A 19821-nucleotide genomic window follows, 5' to 3' on the forward strand; every position below is an offset into this window, starting at 1 on the left:
GTAATCTGTTCTAACATCTGTCAAATATTTTGTCATCTACAGAGCAACGTTAAGCCTGTATCATCTTCCCAAGGACCCTTTTGTGTTAGGTCGGACAGGGAACCGATGTCCAGAGAAGTCAGGTAACTTGTTTATGATCACAAAGCTAATGTCAGACCAGAGATTTGAACCCACGTCTTCAGTTTCATGGATTCTTCTTCCAGAGCCATCTGTTTAATAAACTCAAAAGCTACCATAATGAAATAGGACACTGCATCCACATCTGTCAAAATTCTAAAAAAAAATAAACACCATACCTTGCTCTGGGATGGTGGGTTGCTCCAGAATTCTAAATCCACAAGAGACTGAGGATCTTTCATGAGAGCTCAGAGAAAATCTTGCTTTGGTACCAGACAGAAAAACAGATCCAAGTTCTCAGAGGTTTCCAAATAGTTGTGCTAAAAATAATTCTCTCCGTTAGTCCCAAAGAGCCAGAGGCACTGGAAGTCATTCATTGGGTGAGGCTCAATCAGGGCCAGTTAAAAACCTCGATTTTGTTTGAGTTAAACCTGAAAGTGCCTGCTTTTCTTGACCGTTAACTGTAGAGGCGCCTCCATCTCTGTGTGTTGCGGCCTCGTTTTCAGATTTGTTTACTTAATTTTTTCCCCTCTTCATTTGTTTTCCACTGAGTGGATGTTTCAGGAAAAAAATTACTCACTGAGTGGAAATTATTTGTTAACTTAGAGAAAAAAGTTATGTCCTTTTTGAGCATTTTCAATGTAGAATCTTCAGATTCTGGAAGTGGGATTGTGTCTCGTGAGATAACAAGGAAAGATGTCCCTATTCTGGGTAAATACGGCAGGAAAATGGTCCCTCATCCTATGTGCTGCAAAATGAAAGAGGGTGATGAATACTGTACTGCTGTTTTCTTTGTTCTCTGAATGGATAAATGATTGGATATTTTCTGAAGACTAATAGGTCTTTGTTTGTATAGAGAATGGATCACAACTCAAAAGGCAGAATGCTTCTCCAGACCCTATGATGACTCATCTTCAGTGCTATCAATTTCTTTTTGTCCTTTTGATACGAACTTCATGTATATCCTTACAACAGCAGTATGTAATTCATAATGGCGTTTATGGAAACTGAGTGACCGAAAAATTTTGTTTTTATCTTGCTTTCCCCACCATTCTTCTCAAGCTACTAAGAATGCAAATTGAAAGAAATACTTCCAGTTGGGGAAATGAGCACGAATCACAAATTTGACCGAGAAGATTCATGGGCTTTATTTTGCCTTAGCTATCCACCCTCCCATCTGGAGGACATAGTCTTTTGAATTTATTGGCTGTCCAAAATCTGAGTGCCAACATAGAGTCATAAAAATAATGCCTTGAGCATAGAAGTGAGGCACAGCTTTTGCTAAAGTAGAGTAGGATCTTAATCAGAGAGAGTTTCCTCATCCTCAAAATAAAATGGTTGTCCTTATATTACTCAGCTATAAAAAGGAATGAAATTGAGTTGTTTGTAAAGAGATGGATGGACCTAGAGTCTGTCATAGAGAGTGAAGTAAGCCAGAAAGAGAAAAACAAATACTGTATGCTAACACACATATATGGAATCTAAAAAAACAGTACTGATGAACCTAGTGGCAGGGCAGGAATAAAGATGCAGAGGTAGAGAACAGACTTGAGGACATGGGGGGCAATGGGAAGCTAGGACAAAGTGAGAGAGTAGCACTGATATATATACACTACCGAATGTAAAATGGATGGCTAGTGGGAAGCAGCTGCATAGCACAGGGAGATCAGCTCGATGCTTTGTGATGACCTAGAGGGGTGGGATAGGGAGGGTGGGAGGGAGGCTCAAGAGGGAGGGGATATGGGAATGTATGTATACATGTAGCTGATTCACTTTGTTGTACAGCAGAAACTAACACAACATTGTAAAGCAATTATACTCCAATAAAGATATAAAAAAATAAAATGGTTGTCCTTGATTATTTCTAAGTTTTCTCACCGTTCTTAATATTCTCTCATCTTGTGCCTCGTGATGTGGAGCTTAAAAAATAATGTCAGCCACTCTATACCTTACATACAAGTAGAGATACAAGTCACCTGGAAGGGGATACTTGTTATTGAGAGAGGTTACTCAGGTGACTCTTTGCATAAAGGGAAGCACTTGGTAGTGGTTTTTTTTTTTTTTTTTTTTTTTTTTTTTTGGTAGTGGTTTGATGAAGGTTTTCCTCTCAGGGACCCTTGGCTGGAGAGGGGTTGAGACTATTTACTTATAGCATCCAGGGCCTTCTGGAAAGGAAGGAACCAATGACCCAGCCCCTTCTTTCCATGATGTAAACTTAAAGAAATTAGTCATGGACGACAGGGTTGGTTTGGTCCAAAGCCTGCTGTGAAGAAAGAATACTGTGGACCACAGAATGGAATTGAGCGGGAGGTACTTGGGAGTCTGGGCCAAAAGCATTAAAGGATTTGGGGGTGGCTGGTTTTGGTGGAGTATGTGGATGAAGCTGAAAGTTCATCTGTCTTCAGTGATTCTGTCATCGCAGCTCTCCTTTGGGGAACAGTGGTTGAACACACAATGGTGAATTAAGAGGGTCATTATATTAAAGCTTAGTAAGGTGGTAGTACCAGGGTTAGTGAGAGCATCTCCTACAAATGGACAAGCATCTACTATTTTCTGCACAATCAGAGTGTGGCAATTTGGTGGCAGCTAAAGCAACAGGACTAGTGGACAAAATTTTTGTTTTTTCACTTTCTGCCTGGGGTAGAAGTAGACATGACCCCATTTGAACCAAGAATGCCCCTAGAATTCTTAGATCATTCATGGAGGGGAGGATTTAGATCTTGACTAGTCTACCTGCTAATAAAAGAAAATGGGATCCTGAGAACTAATTGGAAGAAAGAAAAATGGCATGACTGTATTTGAACTTGAACTGGCACATAGGTCATAGAGGCTGAATTCTTTCATTAGTTCACTCCTAGCCTAACACCACAGAACAACCCACTGTCTTGTGTAAGAAGGCCCTAACTATCTGATTTGAAGGTAATCTCTCCACACTCCCCTCTGAGGTCTTCTAAAAGGCTGGACTAGAATAGCAGTCCTTATAATCTTAATTTCTGGGATGTCAGCCTGTGGATATGTTCATTTATTTTTATACAAGGGATGACTTTATTTTTACTGAAGTACAGTTGATTTACAATGTTATGTTAGTTTCTGGTGTACAGCAAATTGATTCAGTTATATATATACATATTTTCTTTTTTCAGATTTTTTTCCATTATAGTTTATTACAAGATATTGAATATAGTTCCCTGTGCTATATAGTAGGACCTTATTGTTTATTTTATGTGTAGTAGTGTGTATCTGCTAATCCCAAACTTCTAATTTATCCCCCACCTCCCTTTCCCTTTTGGTAACCATAAGTTTATTTTCTATATCTGTGAGTCTGTTTCTGCTTTTTTTTTTTTTTTTTTTTTTTTTAATAGCTACTTTATTTATTTATTTATTTATTTTGGCTGTGTTGGGTCTTCGGTTCGTGCAAGGGCTTCCTCCAGTTGCGGCAAGCGGGGCCCACTCTTCATCGCGGTGTGTGGGCCTCTCACTATCGTGGCTTCTCTTGTTGCGGAGCACAGGCTCCAGACGCGCAGGCTCAGTAGTTGTGGCTCACGGGCCCAGCTACTCCGTGGCATGTGGGATCTTCCCAGACCAGGGCTCGAACCCGTGTCCCCTGCATTAGCAGGCAGATTCTCAACCACTGCGCCACCAGGGAAGCCCTGTTTCTGTTTTGTAAATAACTTCATTTGTATCTTTTTGTAGATTCCACATATAAGTGATATTGTATGATGTTTATCTTTCTCTGACTTACTTCACTTAGTATGATAATCTGTAGGTCCATCCATGTTGCTATAAATGGCATTATTTCATTCTTTTTTATGGCTGAGTACTATTCCACTGTATATATATATATATATATATATATATATATATATATATATATATATATATATATACCACATCTTCTTTATCTATTCATCTGTCAGTGGACACTTAGGTTGTTTCCATTTCTTGGCTATTGTAAATAATGCTGTTATGAATATTGGGGTGCATGTAAATGATGACTTCTTAAAGGGATTTTCTCATTCAGTCTTCTTTGGATTGGTACAATCTCCATCAAAGAGCTTAGAAATGGGTAAATTTTTTGACCTCCAAAAGAGGTAGATGTGTTCTTATTTTTCTGTCTTAACTTGACCAAGTGTTGACACAATTTATGGGTGTTCATATTTGTTTTTTCTGTGTCATTCATAACTTCCTTAAATTCCCTTTAGTGTTTGATGGCAAGGTTTCTTATATTATTAAATTATAACTGTAATTTTTCTGTTCTGCAATATTTGATTTTTTCTTCATTATTTTTCATCTTAGCTAACTTATTATAATCTATATCTTCCTGGATTTACTCTTCTTCACAGAGAGAATAAAACCTTTGAAATTGTGTCCTAGAGCATTCAGACCTCAGATGTTACTAAAGCTTGTTATTGCCTATTTCACTCAGTTATTTTCACACTTATTTTAGAGACAGTAGCAAAAAAAAAAAAAATGATGGGTAGAAAAATATGCTGAAGGAAGTATTGGCTTAAAGTAAAAAAGTCGGGTTCCATTTACACCTGCCACTCATGCCGAGGCCAAGGTCTTATTCTGTCTTTTCTAGGCAGACATTTTTTTCTCCTCTCAGCTTGTGCTTATTTTCCTGTAACCTTAACTCACTTTTCAACTGAATTCAGTTCAATCTAGATCAATCCAATCAACGTTCACGGAACATCTCACAGTGTGCTGGTGAACCAGCTCTCAAGAAACAGGTACAGATTGATAGCTTTGTCAGTTTCCTTGGTGTAAATACTTCCATCACGGCCAATTTCAAGCTACCAACCTGATATTCACTGAATACAAAGTTGTGTGGAGTTGGCCCTTGCTAGCTGGTCTAAGCTAAATCAGCACAGCACTGGGAATATATATAAGCCAATTCTTGGTACTAGAATTATTTTAAAAAGAAGGTTCTAGCTTATGTGCTAAGACATTACATCATTTTCTCCTTTAATCCTCACCATAACCTCTTGAGGTGAGTAATTTTATCATCCTCCCTTTGTAGATGAGGGATTTGGGCAGGCTGATCCACAGTTGGCCTACCTAACCACTGTACCATGTATCCCCATAGGGTGTTTCTAACTTTACAAGACCAGGTTCCTGCATCCACACAGCTTGCTGGTGGGTGGATTGCACGCCTGACTCCTCCTCTTCCTCCCCATAGCACTGGGTTTGGGCGGGAATCTAACCTTGTCTTTCTAGCCTCAGTGCCTTGGTTATATCATCTCCTCTTGCTTGCAAGTCCCTGTTGGCCATGTCCTTCCCATGCCTTTTTCTTCATATGCTTGCTTTTGTCCTCCTTATGCATTGCTTTCGCCAGAAAGTCTCCCTGATACTCTCAGCAGGTACAGCCTTCACTTCACTCGAATCCTCCTAGCACATTATTTGGATCTCTCTTATGCACTTTAACTCGTGGATTCTTAACTAGATCTACTGTATCAGCACACCAGTGGATTAGTTCTAGATACTGATACTTTTCAAAAGCTCTATGGGTAATTCTGATGGGCAGTCAGAAATTGGGCATCGTTACCTTATCTACTTTTGCTCAAATGATACCTCCTCTGTTAGTCCTTCCAAGCCAGGGAGTGTCAGTGATATAAATCTGATCTGGTCTTCTCACTCTTTTATTCTGTTCTTTTGTTAATCACCTCATTACATACTTATTGAGCTCCTACTATATGCCAGATACTGAGTGCTTGATCTTGGTATTCAATGGGGAGCAAACATGGAGCCCTTACCCTTAGAGAGAAAAAGTCTAGTAGGGAAGACAGACATTCATCAAATAAGCATAAGACTATGTTTAGCAGATGTTAATTGGGACTTTCCATCATCTTGGAGTTTCAGTTGAGCACTCAAGGCAGAGAATAATGGGCAATCAGTTCTCATACATCCATTTAAGACTTGCCAAAAACCAGCTGGATCTGATACTAGCTATAGTCCATTTTTACCCACATAAGAGAAAACTAGAAATTCGAACGGGATGAATAGTTGAAGGGAGCCATCAAGGTAGAGAGTCATTAGCTGATAAGGGAGTGCCAAGGACCTCTCCTCTCCCTTCCTATGAGGGAGGAGATGGAGGAATAATACCCCCTTCCCCAACTCCCAGACTAGTGGCAAGGACCCCAAGAGATTATGGATAGTATTAGAGGTGCCTGCAAGAAAGAAACCATCTTGTTCTCCAGTTGGATATTAACCGAACTGTGAAACTGAAAGCCTTGCAGTTCTCATGAGATCAGAGAAATGTGGGGGAGCTTGACCTACCCCTAAAGTTTGATGTCTTATGTGATCATAGAAATTAGAGAATTCTGAAGGCAGAAGGCTGTCTGGAGAAGAGAGAGCAGTGTAGAAGCAGCTATTTGAGAGGCAAGGATGTATGAATTTCCCAAGAGGAAGATGGTACTGAGGATGGCAACTGGGATTGGGCCATTTATTTGGGACCTCTTGAGCCAGGAGGGAGTCCTTCTAGGATGAGGAAGCCAGTAAGAAGCCAGCTAGCATACCACTGACTGCAGAAGCTGAGGATGGTATGGGGGCAAAGTGGGGTATCACCCAAGGAGTTTATCACCCATATTAGGAAATTGTACAACATGGAGGTCCCTCAGAAAGCCTCTAACGGCCATGGGAAATGTTCAAACAGAGAGAGCCATATTTGAATACCTGGAGCACCAAGCAGGTATCGGCAGTCAGAAAAGAACCATACAAGTACCTATTAAGTAAACATACTTTGGTCACATTTTTCTAATTCTCCTCCCTTCTGATCTGACTCTGGACATGCCCAAAGTAGAAGGAGAGGTAGGAGATGGGGCAAGAGTGAAAAGCATAACATATTCTGAGCTGAAGACTTGGAAAGGACAAGCTTTCTATTGGATGTGATATTGAGGTGTTGATTTAGATTTGTCTTTTTAATGTCTGAAAATGAGTCACAATTAACCAACGAGATTATTCATGTCATTCAAAGTGACCAGAAAGCTAAGGAATTTGCCTGAGTTGTCACGAAAGGGCAGGGAAGAAGATCCAACAGGATTTGACTAGAAAAAGTGATGGGAGAAAAATGAAGTCGCTTCTTATTTATATCATATTTAAGACATAGAAGATCATTTGATAAATTCAGGAAACTCTGGAAAGTGTTTTCTGAAGGGAAAGTAAAGGGTGTTATGGGAGTGTTTAAGCAGGGCAACCTAGTTGAGACCTAGGGCTTGTCTAAAGAAATGACATGTGACCTGAGATATAAAAGCGGAACAGTCATTAACCAGGAAGAGAAATTAGAAAACACTTCCAGGCTGAGGGAATGCCATGTGCAAAGGCTCTGAGGTGGAAGAGGATGATTTTGAAAGAAGGTCATTGAAAAGAGCAAAGGAGGGCATATGCCCGGAGGGAGGATATGCCTAGAACTAGCAGGGCTCTGCTGGGCTTGGAAGGTTCTGGTCTTTATCCTGAAAGGCTGTGAGCAGGGTTTTATGAGGCAGGCTGCCAACGCTCCCTCAACCCCATTTTCCTGCCTCTCGTTGAGGTGACTTCAGTAAGCTATACAGACTTCATTTGGCTTATGAACTGAATCTGCTTTCATTGTTGAGAAAGATGTAAGTTCTTGTGAGAAAAGTGGTTTGCATATTTAAAAAAAGGCAATTCACACAGTCATTGAATGAACAAATGTCATGACCTCTACCTTGTGCCAGGTGCCACCGCAGGCCCTGGAGATGAGGAGCTGAAAGAGGAAGACAGGATTCTAATGCCTTGGAACTCACTCCAGTGAGAATTTCAAGTCATTAGGGAAGGAAGGGACCTCCGAGGGCATCTGTCTGATTTTCCCATTTTAGAGAGAAGGAAATACCTTCAGTGAAAAGTGACTCTTCCAAAGGCCCCATTTATGGATAAGACCAGAGTTAGAACTCAGGTCCCCTGTAAGATTCTGTCCTCTGTACAGCATAGCTGGATACCAGGACCTGATTCCTGACTTCACACAGAGAAGACACTGCAGTACTTTTCATACACATAAATACTTATTACTGTGGATAATTGAGAGTTAACATGGTAGTATTATCCCAGATCATAATACTTGATTTTCATCTTTCTACCCCAAATATCACTTCTTATATTTTAAATCATAAGAACATTCTTAAAAATTACAGAAAATTTTGAGCGTACACAAAAGTAGAGACCAAATGGAAAATGAGTTGCTGTGTACCCACCACCCGGCTCAATAGTTACTGAGAAGAATATAATTTCATTAATACCCCTACTTAACTAATCCTTTACCCCTGCATTTGGTATGTTTAGAAGCAAATTCCACACATCATATCATCTATTTCATAACTATCTCAGGAAAACCAAGGAATTTTTTATCATCTTGGGTAATAAATAACAGAGTGATTGACACCATACAGCTTCATCAGCCCTTGAGACTTTTAACCAAAAATGGGCTTACTTTAGAGTAGTTTAAAATGTCTTAAAAGCACTTTACTCACGAACTGCTACACTGTGCACTAAAAGTTGCGAAATGTAATTTTATGTAGGCTCAAGCTTTCTCAGTGAAGTTTTCAGGGTCCACAGGGGAGCTCTCTGGCGACTTGTTACAGAAATTCCAAGAAGTTTGGAGCTCATTAAAGGCCTGTCTGTGGGTCTGTGGGTTCCAGGAAAGACTACAGTACAGAGCTGGCCTTTAGTCCTGCCACATGTCAAGGATGGGTGATACTGCTGCCAGGTGCAATTTTTGACTTTTACCAACATAACCTGTCATACCATCCTAAGATTGTTTAGGAAACACGAGAGAACTAGCATCATCTTTATTTTTTTCATGGAGCATAAGCTTTTGATAGTCATACATGTTCCTTTCTCTGCTAAGCACTATTCCACTGTATGGGCGTACCACATCTGGTTTGTCCATGTACAAGCTGAGGGACATTAGACTTGTTTCCAGTGGTCAGCTCTTCTGAATTAAAGCTGAAATAAACATTCATGCACAGGTCTTTGTGTAAATGTGTTTCTATTTCTCTTGGCTGAATACCTAGGAGACAGATTGCTGGTGAATATGTTACATGTATATTTAACTTCATAGGAAATTGCCAAACTGTTTTCCAAAGAGTGTATGCCATTTTGTATTTTCAGCAGCAATGGATGAAAGTTCTAGGTGCTCCAAATCCTTGCCAGCACTTGATATTACTGATTTTGCTTTCAAATTTTAACCATTCTAATTGGTGCGTGGTGGTATTGTGCTGTGGTTTTAATTGCATTTCCCTAATGATGTTGAGTATCTCCTCATGTACTTATTTGCCATCCATATATCTTCCTTGTTGAAGAATCAGTTCAAATCTTTTGTTCACTTTGGGTTAGCTGCTTATCATTTGTTGTAAGAATTTATATATTCTAGATATATATCAGATGTGTGTTTTACAAATAGTTTCTCCAGTCTATGATTTGACTTTTATTTTATTAGTTATGTCTTTTGAAGAGAAGCATTTCATTTTAAGTGTAGTTTATTAAATTTTTTCTTTTATATTTAGTGTTTTTATATCTTATTTAAGAAATCTTTGCCCAACTCAAGGTTACAAATATTTCCTCCTAGAAATTGTATAGTTTTAGGTTTTATATTTAGGTTTATGATATCTTTTAATTTTTTATATGGGGTGAAGTAAGAGTCAAGCATTTTTTTGGGAGGTTGGGAATTGAGAGACTGAATATACAGACAATGGCCAGACCATATTTACAATAGACTCTGACCTACAACCTTAGGCAACCTACCCAGGAATCCAACCTTCTTACCTATCATAACAGCCAAGGAGGTCAACTTGTTGTCGTAAGCTAGATGTGCAGGAAGTCAGACTACTGTCTCTAGTAACAATCCTGGAAGCCAAACAATAACCCCTGTAGCAATCAGCCCCACATAGCCAGGACTTGATTAATAACTGACAGCTTCCCTAATTTTTGTCTCTACTTCCAATGTAAGTCTAACCAAAGAAAGCCAAATATACACCCCAATCAATCACATAGGATATCCCTTGTCTGGTTATCCCACCTACAGCTTTCCTATGAAAATTCCCTCCAGTCAGGGCATACCTGAAACCTTCTCTGTCTTCCACTATAAAGCTTTCCCACTCCTCTGCCTGTTTTTGAATCTCTGTCAAAATGCAAGTGTTGGTGGCTCACTCCCTTGCTATAGCCAGCTCAGTTCCTTGTTCTCATTTAGTTGGTCTTCATTTATTTCCACAATACGGATGCAAACTGCTTCGTTTTATTTCTCAGTTTGCGTAAAATCTGGCAGGGAAGCAGGGGTATTGTTTATTGAGGCCCCCAATAAGTGTGGGAAAGCCAACTCCTACTTTTAAGGGGTTTGCAGTCTGTAGGGAGAAGCCAGTCTTTTGTACCTGAGTTACACTTGATATAAACTCAGGGATAAGAATGTGCACCTTACAGTGTGCTCCTTTGGGGCAAGAACCCTGTGTTATTCTTCTTTGTATCACCCACTTATAGCCAAGGCCTAAAATCTAGAATTGCTCAATATATGCCAGTTGACATAATGACTAATTCTAATTAGATGCCCAAATAAGAGCATGACAAGCAGTCGACAATGAGGATTGGGTTTTGGAAATAAACACAATGGGTGTGTAGGAACAGCCAAGTAAATAACTCTCCTACTTTCCTACTTTCCTCGGTTTAGGCCTGGATGTCTCATAACTGACCTCTTGCAACAGCCTCTTAACGGCTCTCTCTGCCCTTGTGGTCTTTTTGCCTTCAAGTCCAACCTCTTTAGTCTGCTGCTAAAGTGAACTCAAACAATGAGCATTTGATAAATAAATATTGGTTAAATGAAAGAAGAATAGCATTCTCCTATTTAAAACCATTCCAATAATTCAAACTACTCTGTGATTTTATGACCTAAAGAAAATAAAAATCTACAAAGGCAGGAAATACACAGTAAACAAACATGTGTTGAATGTCTACTATTTTCCAGGATGGATAAATAAATAAAGAAACCAACATTCATTGAACTCAGACCTCATTCATTGGTAGTTCCCATGTTAAAGTGTTGATGAGAGCTAGATGCCTGGTTTGAAAACGTTTGGAGTGTCTGAATCTTGAACTGGATTGTTAAAGAATGAAAGCATTCACAGCAATGCTGATAATCATAATAATGCTGATAACAAAGATGAGAGCTAACTGGTATTTCATGCTTACTACATGCCCAGCATTGTCCCAGCACCTAACGTTTATTTTATCTTCCTAACAGTTGCATGAGGTCGGTATGCCACATTCTAAGCTCCCTGAGGACAACAATCAAGGACTTGTTCCCTCCCAGAAAAGTGCATGCATCAGAGGAGGCCCTCAACAAATGACCACTGAATGGATATTATTATTCCCACTGTGTATCTACATAAGCTACAGCTTTAGGTGTGTAAGGGACTTGTCCAAAGTCACCCAGTTAGTAATTGTTGGAATCAAGGTATGAAGTGTTTGGTTTTAAGCAGAGTGTTCTTAGGTCCCAGGTTTCCACAATAACTGCTTCTGCTAAGATATCCAGCTAGACCACGGATGGAACTTGAGGAATCAAGAAATCCTGTGTGGAGTTTCACTCTGCTGGAGCCCAGCAGGCTGATTTGAGGCAAAGCAAAAAGGAAGGAGGGTGTCTCTGAGGTCAGCTGGTCAACTCTGGCTTTAGAGTGGCTCATTGCGGTTATATCCCTGGCCCTGGGAGCAATTCTCCTGGGACCCTCACAAGACAGGAAAGAGAGGAGTTAAAAGGGATGGGGGACCTGAGATCTCATCTCCTTGCTTGGAGAGGAAGTAGGCAGCATTTGCGGCCAGCTAACAATATCCTCCAGTTTGTTAAGAGTAATAAAGAATGAGCTCAAAGGCATCCATTATGCAGAACTTCGCCATGTGACAAATACCAGGGAAAATCATAGAAGGTGCGAATGGAAAGTGGGATTATTTGCTAGTATATCAGTGCCATTGGTTGGAATGGTGAGATCCACCTTGCTCTTGGATTCTGGGGCAACTTGGAAGCCAAAAACACCTGCTGTCCTGTGCAGGTGGTTACACGGGCCACTCTTTTTCTACTGGGCAGATGTGGTCACTGAGACGTACATATCTGGCCTCTCAGGACATTAGCCAGTGGCCAGGACAAGGGACCTATCTGAAGGGTTGCCCCTGGCAGCCCAGAGGAAGTTCCTCAAGGGGCTAATAGTCAACACCATTTATTGGGATTCCTAACTTGAAGGCAGCAAATAATAGCATCCATTTATTAAGCACCTACTCTATGCTAGCCACAGTAATCCTGACCACCTAGTGAAGTAGGTATTATTACCTACTTATTACAAATGTTTATTTTTTTATTGTTCTATATGTGTCTGTTCATAGATCTTTTGTTCAAAGATTTGTAATATTGCCCATACACTGTTGCTGTTTGCTTTTTTTTAAAAATCCTCTCATTGTTCTATTTTACAGCAGATTTCTTTCATGTTTGTATTCTAACATTTCTTTTCTTTTTTGTTTTTAATATCTTTATTGGCATATAATTGCTTTACACTGGTGTGTTAGTTTCTCATGTGTAACAAACTGAATCAGCTATACATAAACATACATCCCCATATCTCCTCCCTCCTGCATTTCCCTCCTACCCTCCATATCCCATCCCTCTAGGTGGACAAAAAGCACTGAACTGATCACCCTGTGCTATGCGGCTGCTTCCCACTAGCTACCTATTTTACATTTGGTAGTGTATATATGTCCATGACACTCTCTCACTTCATCCCAGCTTACCCTTCCCCCTCCCTGTGTCCTTAAGTCCATTCTCAATGTATGCGTCTTTATTCCTGTCCTGCCCCTAGGTTCATCAGAACTTTTTTTTTTTTTTAGATTCCATATATATGTGTTAGCATACGGTATTTGTTTTTCTCTTTCTGACTTACTTCACTCTGTATGACAGTCTCTAGCTCCATCCACCTCACTACAAATAGCTCAATTTCATTTCTTTTTATGGCTGAGTAATATTCCATTGTATATATGTGCCATATCTTCTTTATCCATTCATCTGTTGATGGACACTTAGGTTGCTTCCATGTCCTGGCTATTGTAAATAGAGCTGCGATGAACATTGTGGTACATGACTCTTTCTGAATTATGGTTTTCTCAGGGTATATGCCCAGTAGTGGGATTGCTGGGTCAGGTGGTAGCTCTATTTTTGAGGAACCTCCATACTATTCTCCATAGTGGCTGTATCAATTTACATTTCCACCAAGAGTGAAAGAGGGTTCCCTTTTCTCCACACCCTCTCCAGCATTTATTGTTTGTACATTTTTTGATGATGGCCATTCTGACTGGTGTGGTGATACCACATTGTAGTTTTGATTTGCATTTCTCTAATGATTAGTGATGTTGAGCATCCTTTCATGTGTTTGTTGGCAACCTGTAGATCTTCTTTGGAGAAATGTCTGTTTAGGTTTTCTGCCCATTTTTTGATTGGGTCGTTTGTTTTTTTGATATTGAGCTGCATGAGCTGATTGTACATTTTGGAGATTAATTCTTTGTCAGTTGCTTCATTTGCAAATATTTTCTCCCATTGCAAGTGTTGTCTTTTCATCTTGTTTATGGTTTCCTTTGTTGTGCAAAAGCTTTTAAGTTTCATTAGGTCCCATTTGTTTATTTTTGTTTTTATTTCTATTTTTCTAGGAGGTGGGTCATAAAGATCTTGCCGTGATTAATGTCATGGAGTGTGGTACTTATGTTTTCCTCTAAGAGCTTTATAGAGTCTGGCCTTACCTTTAGGTCTTTAATCCATTCTGAGTTTATTTTTGTATATAGTGTTAACGAGTGTTCTAATTTCATTCTTTTACATGTAGCTGTCCCATTTTCCCAGCACCACTTATTGAAGAGTCTGTCTTTTCTCCATTGTATATTCTTGCTTCCTTTATCAAAGATAAGGTGACCATATGTGCATGGGTTTATCTCTGGGCTTTCTATCCTGTTCCATGATCTATATTTCTGTATTTGTGCCAGTACCATACTGTCTTGATTACTGTAGCTTTGTAGCGTAGTGTGAAGTCAGGGAACCTGATTCTTCCAGCTCCGTTTTTCTTTCTCAAGATTGCTTTGGCTATTTGGGGTCTCTTGTGTTTCCATACAAACTGTGCATTTTTTTTTTCCTAGTTCTGTGAAAAAATGCCATTGGTAGTTTGATAGTGATTGCATTGATTCTGTAGATTGCTTTGGGTAGTAGAGTTATTTTCACATGGTTGATTCTTCCAATCCAAGAACATGGTATATCTCTCCATCTGTTTGTATTATCTTTGATTTCTTTCATCAGTGTCTTATAGTTTTCTGCATACACGACTTTTGTCCCCTTAGGTGGGTTTATTCCTAGGGATTTTATTCTTTTTGTTGCAATGGTAAATGGGAGTGTTTCCTTAATTTCTCTTTCAGATTTTTCATCATTATTGCATAGGAATGCAAGAGATTTCGGTGCATTAATTTTGTATCCTGACACTTTACCAAATTCATTGATTAGCTCAACGAGTTTTCTGGTAGCATCTCTAGGATTCTTTGTGTATTGTATCATGACATCTGCAAACAGTGACAGTTTTACTTCTTCTTTTCTGATTTGGATTCTTTTATTTCTCTTTCTTCTCTGATTGCTGTGGCTAAAACTTCCAAAACTATGTTGAATAATAGTGGTGAGAGTGGGCAACCTTGTCTTGTTCCTGATCTTACGAGAAATGGTTTCAATTTTTCCCCATTGAGAATGATCTTGGCTGTGGGTTTGTCATATATGGCCTTTATTATGTTGAGGTAAGTTCCCTCTCTGCCTACTTTCTGGAGGGTTTTTATCATAAATGGGTGTTGAATTTTGTCAAAAGCTTTTTCTGCATCGATTGAGATAATCATATGGTTTTTCTCCTTCAGTTTTTTAATATGGTTTATCACATTGATTGATTTGCATATATTGAAGAATCCTTGCATTCCTGGGATAAACCTCACTTGGTGATGGTGTATGATCCTTTTAATGTGCTGTTGGATTCTGTTTGCTAGTATTTTGTTGAGGATTTCTGCATCTAAGTTCATCAGTGATATTGGCTTGTAGTTTTCTTTTTTGTGGCATCTTTGTCTGGTTTTGTTATCAGGGTGATGGTGGCCTCGTAGAATGAGTTTGGGAGTGTTGCTCCCTCTGCTATATTTTGGAAGAGTTTGAAAACGATAGGTGTTAGGTCTTCTCTAAATGTTTGATAGAATTTGCCTGTGAAGGCAGCTGGTCCTGGGCTTTTGTTTGTTGGAAGATTTTAAATCACAGTTTCAATTTCAGTGCTTGTGATTGGTCTGTTTATATTTTCTATTTCTTCCTGGTTCAGTCTCGGAAAGTTGTGCTTTTCTGAGAATTTGTCTATTTCTTCCAGGTTGTACATTTTATTGGCATATAGTTGCTTGTAATAATCTCTCATGATCCTTTGTATTTCTACAATGTCAGTTGTTACTTCTCCTTTTTCATTCCTAATTCTGTTGACTTGAGTCTTCTCCTTTTTTCCTTGATGAGTCTGGCTAATGATTTATCAATTTGTTTACATTCTCAAAGAACCAGCTTTTAGTTTTTTTGATCTATGCTATCGTTTCCTTCATTTCTTTTTCATTTATTTCTGATCTGATCTTTATGATTTCTTTCCTTCTCCTAACTTTGGGGTTTTTTTAAGTCTTCTTTCTCTAATTGCTTTAGGTGTAAGGTTAGGTTTTTTTATTTGAGATGTTTCTTGTTTCTTGAGGTAGGATTGTATTTCTATAAACTTCCCTCTTAGAACTACTTTTGCCACATCCTATAGGTTTTGGGTTGTCGTGTTTTCTTTGTCATTTGTTTCTAGGTATTTTTTGATTTCCTCTTTGATTTCTTCAGTGATCTCTCGGTTATTTAGTAGTGTATGGTTTAGCCTCCATGTGTTTGTATTTTTTACAGATTTTTTTCCTCTAATTGATACCTAGTCTCATAGTGTTGTGGTTGGAAAAGATACTTGATATGATTTCAATTTTCTTAAATTTACCAAGGCTTCATTTGTGACCCAAGATATTATCTACCCTGGAGAATATTCCATGAGCACTTGAGAAGAAATTGTAATCTGCTGTTTTTGGTTGGAATGTCCTATAAATATCAATTAAGTCCATCTTATTTAACGTATCATTTAAAGCTTGTGTTTCCTCATTTATTTTCATTTTGGATGATCTGTCCATTGGTGAAAGTGTGCTGTTAAAGTCCTCTACTATTATTGTGTTACTGCCAATTTCCCCCTTTATGGCTGTTAGCATTTGCCTTATGTATTGAGGTGCTCCTATGTTGGGTGCATAAATATTTACAATTGTTATATCTTCTTCTTGGATTGATCCCTTGATCATTAGGTAGTGTCCTTCTTTTTCTTGTGTAGTAGTCTTTATTTTAAAGTCTATTTTGTCTGATATGAGGATAGCTACTCCAGCTTTCCTTTGATTTCCATTTGCATGGAGTACTTTTTCCATCTCCTCACTTCCAGTCTGTATGTGTCCCTAGGTCTGAAGTGGGTTTTTTGTAGGCAGCATATATACAGGTTTTGTTTTTGTATCCATTCAGCCAGTCTATGCCTTTTGGTGGGAGCATTTAATCCATTTACTTTTAAGGTAATTATCGATATGCATGTTCTTATTACCATTTTCTTAATTGTTTTGGGTTTGTTTTTGTAGGTCTTTTCCTTGTCTTGTGTTTCTTGCCTAGAGAAGTTCCTTTAGCATTTGTTGTAAAGCTGGTTTGGTGGTGCTGAATTCTCTTAACTTTTGCTTGTCTGTAAATGTTTCACTTTCTCCGTCGAATCTGAATGACATCCTTGCTGTGTAGAGTTATCTTTGTTGTAGGTTTTTCCCTTTCATCACTTTAAATATGTCCTGCCACTCCCTTCTGACTTCTAGCATTTCTGCTGAAAGATCAGCTGTTAACCTTATGGGGATTCCCTTGTATGTTGTTTGGTGTTTTTTCCTTGCTGCTTTTAATATTTTTTCTTTGTATTTAATTTTTGATAGTTTAATTAATATGTGTCTTGGCTTGTTTCTCCTTGGATTTATCCTGTATGGGACTCTCTTCGCTTCCTGGATTTAATTGACTCTTTCCTTACCCATATTAGGGAAGTTTTCAACTACAATCTTTTCAAATATTTTCTCAGTCCCTTTCTTTTTCTCTTCTCCTTCTGGGACCCCTATAATTCGAATATTGGTGCATTTAATATTGTCCCAGAGGTCTCTGAGATTTTCCTCAATTCTTTTCATTCTTTTTCCTTTATTCTGCTCTGCAGTAGTTATTTCCACTATTTTATCTTCCAGGTCACTTATCTGTTCTTGTACCTCAGTTATTCTGCTATTGATTCCTTCTGGAGAATATTTAATTTCATTTATTGTGTTGTTCATCATTGTTTGTTTGCTCTTCAATTCTTCTAGGTCCTTGTTAAACGTTTCTTGTATTTTCTCCATTCTATTTCCATGATTTTGGATCATATTTACTATCATTACTCTGAATTCTTTTTCAGGTAGACCGCCTATTTCTTCATTTGTTTGGTCTGGTGGGTTTTTACCTTGCTCCTTCATCTGCTGCGTGTTTCTCTGTCATCTCATTTTGCTTAATTTACTGTGTTTGGGATCTCTGTTTTGCAGGGTGCAGGTTTGTAGTTTCCATTGTTTTTGGTGTCTGCTCCCAGTGGGTACGTTTGGTTCAGTGTGTTGCGTAGGATGCCTAGTGGAGGGGACTGGTGCCTGTGTTCTGGTGTACGAGGCTGGATCTTGTCTGTCTGGTGGGCAGGACCATGTCCGGTGGTGTATTTTCAGGTTTTTGTGAACTTATATGATTTTAGGCAGCCTCTCTGCTAATGGGTGGATTTGTGTTCCTCTCTTGCTAGTTGTTTCCCATAGGGTGTCCAGCACTGTAGCTTGCTGGTCGTTGAGTGGAGCTGAGTCTTAGCATTGAGTTGGAGATCTCTGGGAGAGCTTTCTCCATTTGATATTACATGGGGCCGGGAGGTCTGTGGTGGACCAATGTCCTGAACACGGCTCTTCCACCTCAGAGGCTCAGGTCTGACACCCAGCCAGAGCACCAAGACCCTGTCAGCCACACAGCTCAGAAGAAAATGGAGAAAAAGAAAGAAAGAAGGAAGGAAATAAATAAATAAAATAACATAATTAAAATAGAAAAGAATTATTAAAAATAAAAAAGTAATACAAAAAAAGAAAGAGGGAAAGAAAGAAGAGAGCAACCAAACCAAAAAACAAATCCTCCAATGATAACAGGCACTAAATCCTATACTAAAACAACAACAACAACAACAACAACAAAACAGACAGTCAGAACCCTAGGATAAATGGCAAAAGCAATGCTATACAGAAAAAATCACACAAAGAAGCATACATATACACACTCACAGAAAGAGAAAAAGGAAGAAATAAATATATATATATATGGAAAGAAAGAGAGCAACCAAATCAATGAACAAATCTACCAATGATAATAAGCTCTATATACTAATCTTTGTTAAACATAAAAACAAACAAATTAGATGCAGAAAGCAAACCCCAAGTCTACAGTTGCTCCCAAAGTCCACTGTCTCAACTTTGGGATGATTTGTTATCTATTCAGGTATTCCACAGATGCAGGGTACATCAAGTTGATTGTGGAGATTTCATCCACTGCTCCTGAGGCTGCTGGGAGAAATTTCCCTTTCTCTTCTTTGTTCACACAGCTCCTGGGGTTCAGCTTTGATTCGGCCCTGCCTCTGCTTGTAGGTCACCTGAGGGCATCTTTTGGGAAGTCTGAGGTCTTCTGCTAGTGTTCAGTAGGTGTTCTGTAGGAGTTGTTCCACATGTAGATGTAGTTTTGATGTATTTGTGGGGAGGAAGGTGACCTCCGCGTCTTAATAATCCTCCGCCATCTTGAAGGCACCTTCTGCTCTTTGCTTTCAATTTCACTCTTTAATTGAAATATATTTGTCATATAACATTGGGTAAATTTAAGGTGTACAGCATGTTGATTTGATATGTTTATATATTGTAATATGATTGCCATTGTAGTGATAATTAGCACCTCTATTATGTAACATAAGTTTCATTTCTTTTTTGTGGTGGGAATAATTAAGATCTAGTCTCTTAGCAATTTTGATAATTATATTACAGTATTGTTGTCTGTATTCACTATACTGTGCATTAGATCTTCAGGACTTGCATTTGTCCACTGGTTGCAGGTTTATACACTTAAACAACATCTTTCCTCTTCTGCCACCCCTAGTCCCTGAGAACCACCATTTTACTCTCTGTGTTTATGGTTTAGCTTTTTTAGATTCCACATATAAGTGATATCACACAGTATTTTTCTTTTTCTGACTTATTTCACTTAGCATAACACCCTCAAGTTCCATCCTTGTTATCTCAAATTGCAGGATTTTCTTCTTTCTCATGGCTGAATAATACTTCATTATGTATACGATATCATCTTTATCCATTCAACTGTTGTTGGACACTTAGGTTGTTTCCATATTTTGGCTGTTGTGAATAATGTTGCAATGAACATGGGAGTGCAGATATCTCTTTGAGATTCTGTTTTCATTTCCTTTGGATATATACCCAGAAGTGGGAATCCTGTATCATCTGTTTACTTTTTCTTTAACCTAATATAATATCATAAGCATTTCTCTTCTGTTATTCTTTGGAAGA

The 19821-nt window shown here is 38.7% G+C and overlaps 1 protein-coding gene across 8 annotated transcripts in view; it reads right to left on the reverse strand.

The window, feature by feature from the left end:
* C1QTNF7 (C1q and TNF related 7) overlaps nt 1-19821 on the reverse strand; it is a 129821-nt gene that overhangs the window by 15136 nt on the left and 94864 nt on the right. The window contains exon 1 of one of the 8 annotated variants that reach the window (XM_036851944.1): nt 297-369. The exons of the other annotated variants lie outside the window; for them this stretch is intronic. The gene's annotated coding sequence lies outside the window, so the exon portion shown is untranslated. Of the gene's footprint in view, nt 1-296; nt 370-19821 lie in introns of those variants that run through there. 8 annotated transcript variants of the gene reach the window in all.

The sequence above is a fragment of the Balaenoptera musculus genome, chromosome 5 (genome assembly GCF_009873245.2).
Source record: "Balaenoptera musculus isolate JJ_BM4_2016_0621 chromosome 5, mBalMus1.pri.v3, whole genome shotgun sequence".
Classification (NCBI taxonomy): domain Eukaryota; kingdom Metazoa; phylum Chordata; class Mammalia; order Artiodactyla; family Balaenopteridae; genus Balaenoptera; species Balaenoptera musculus.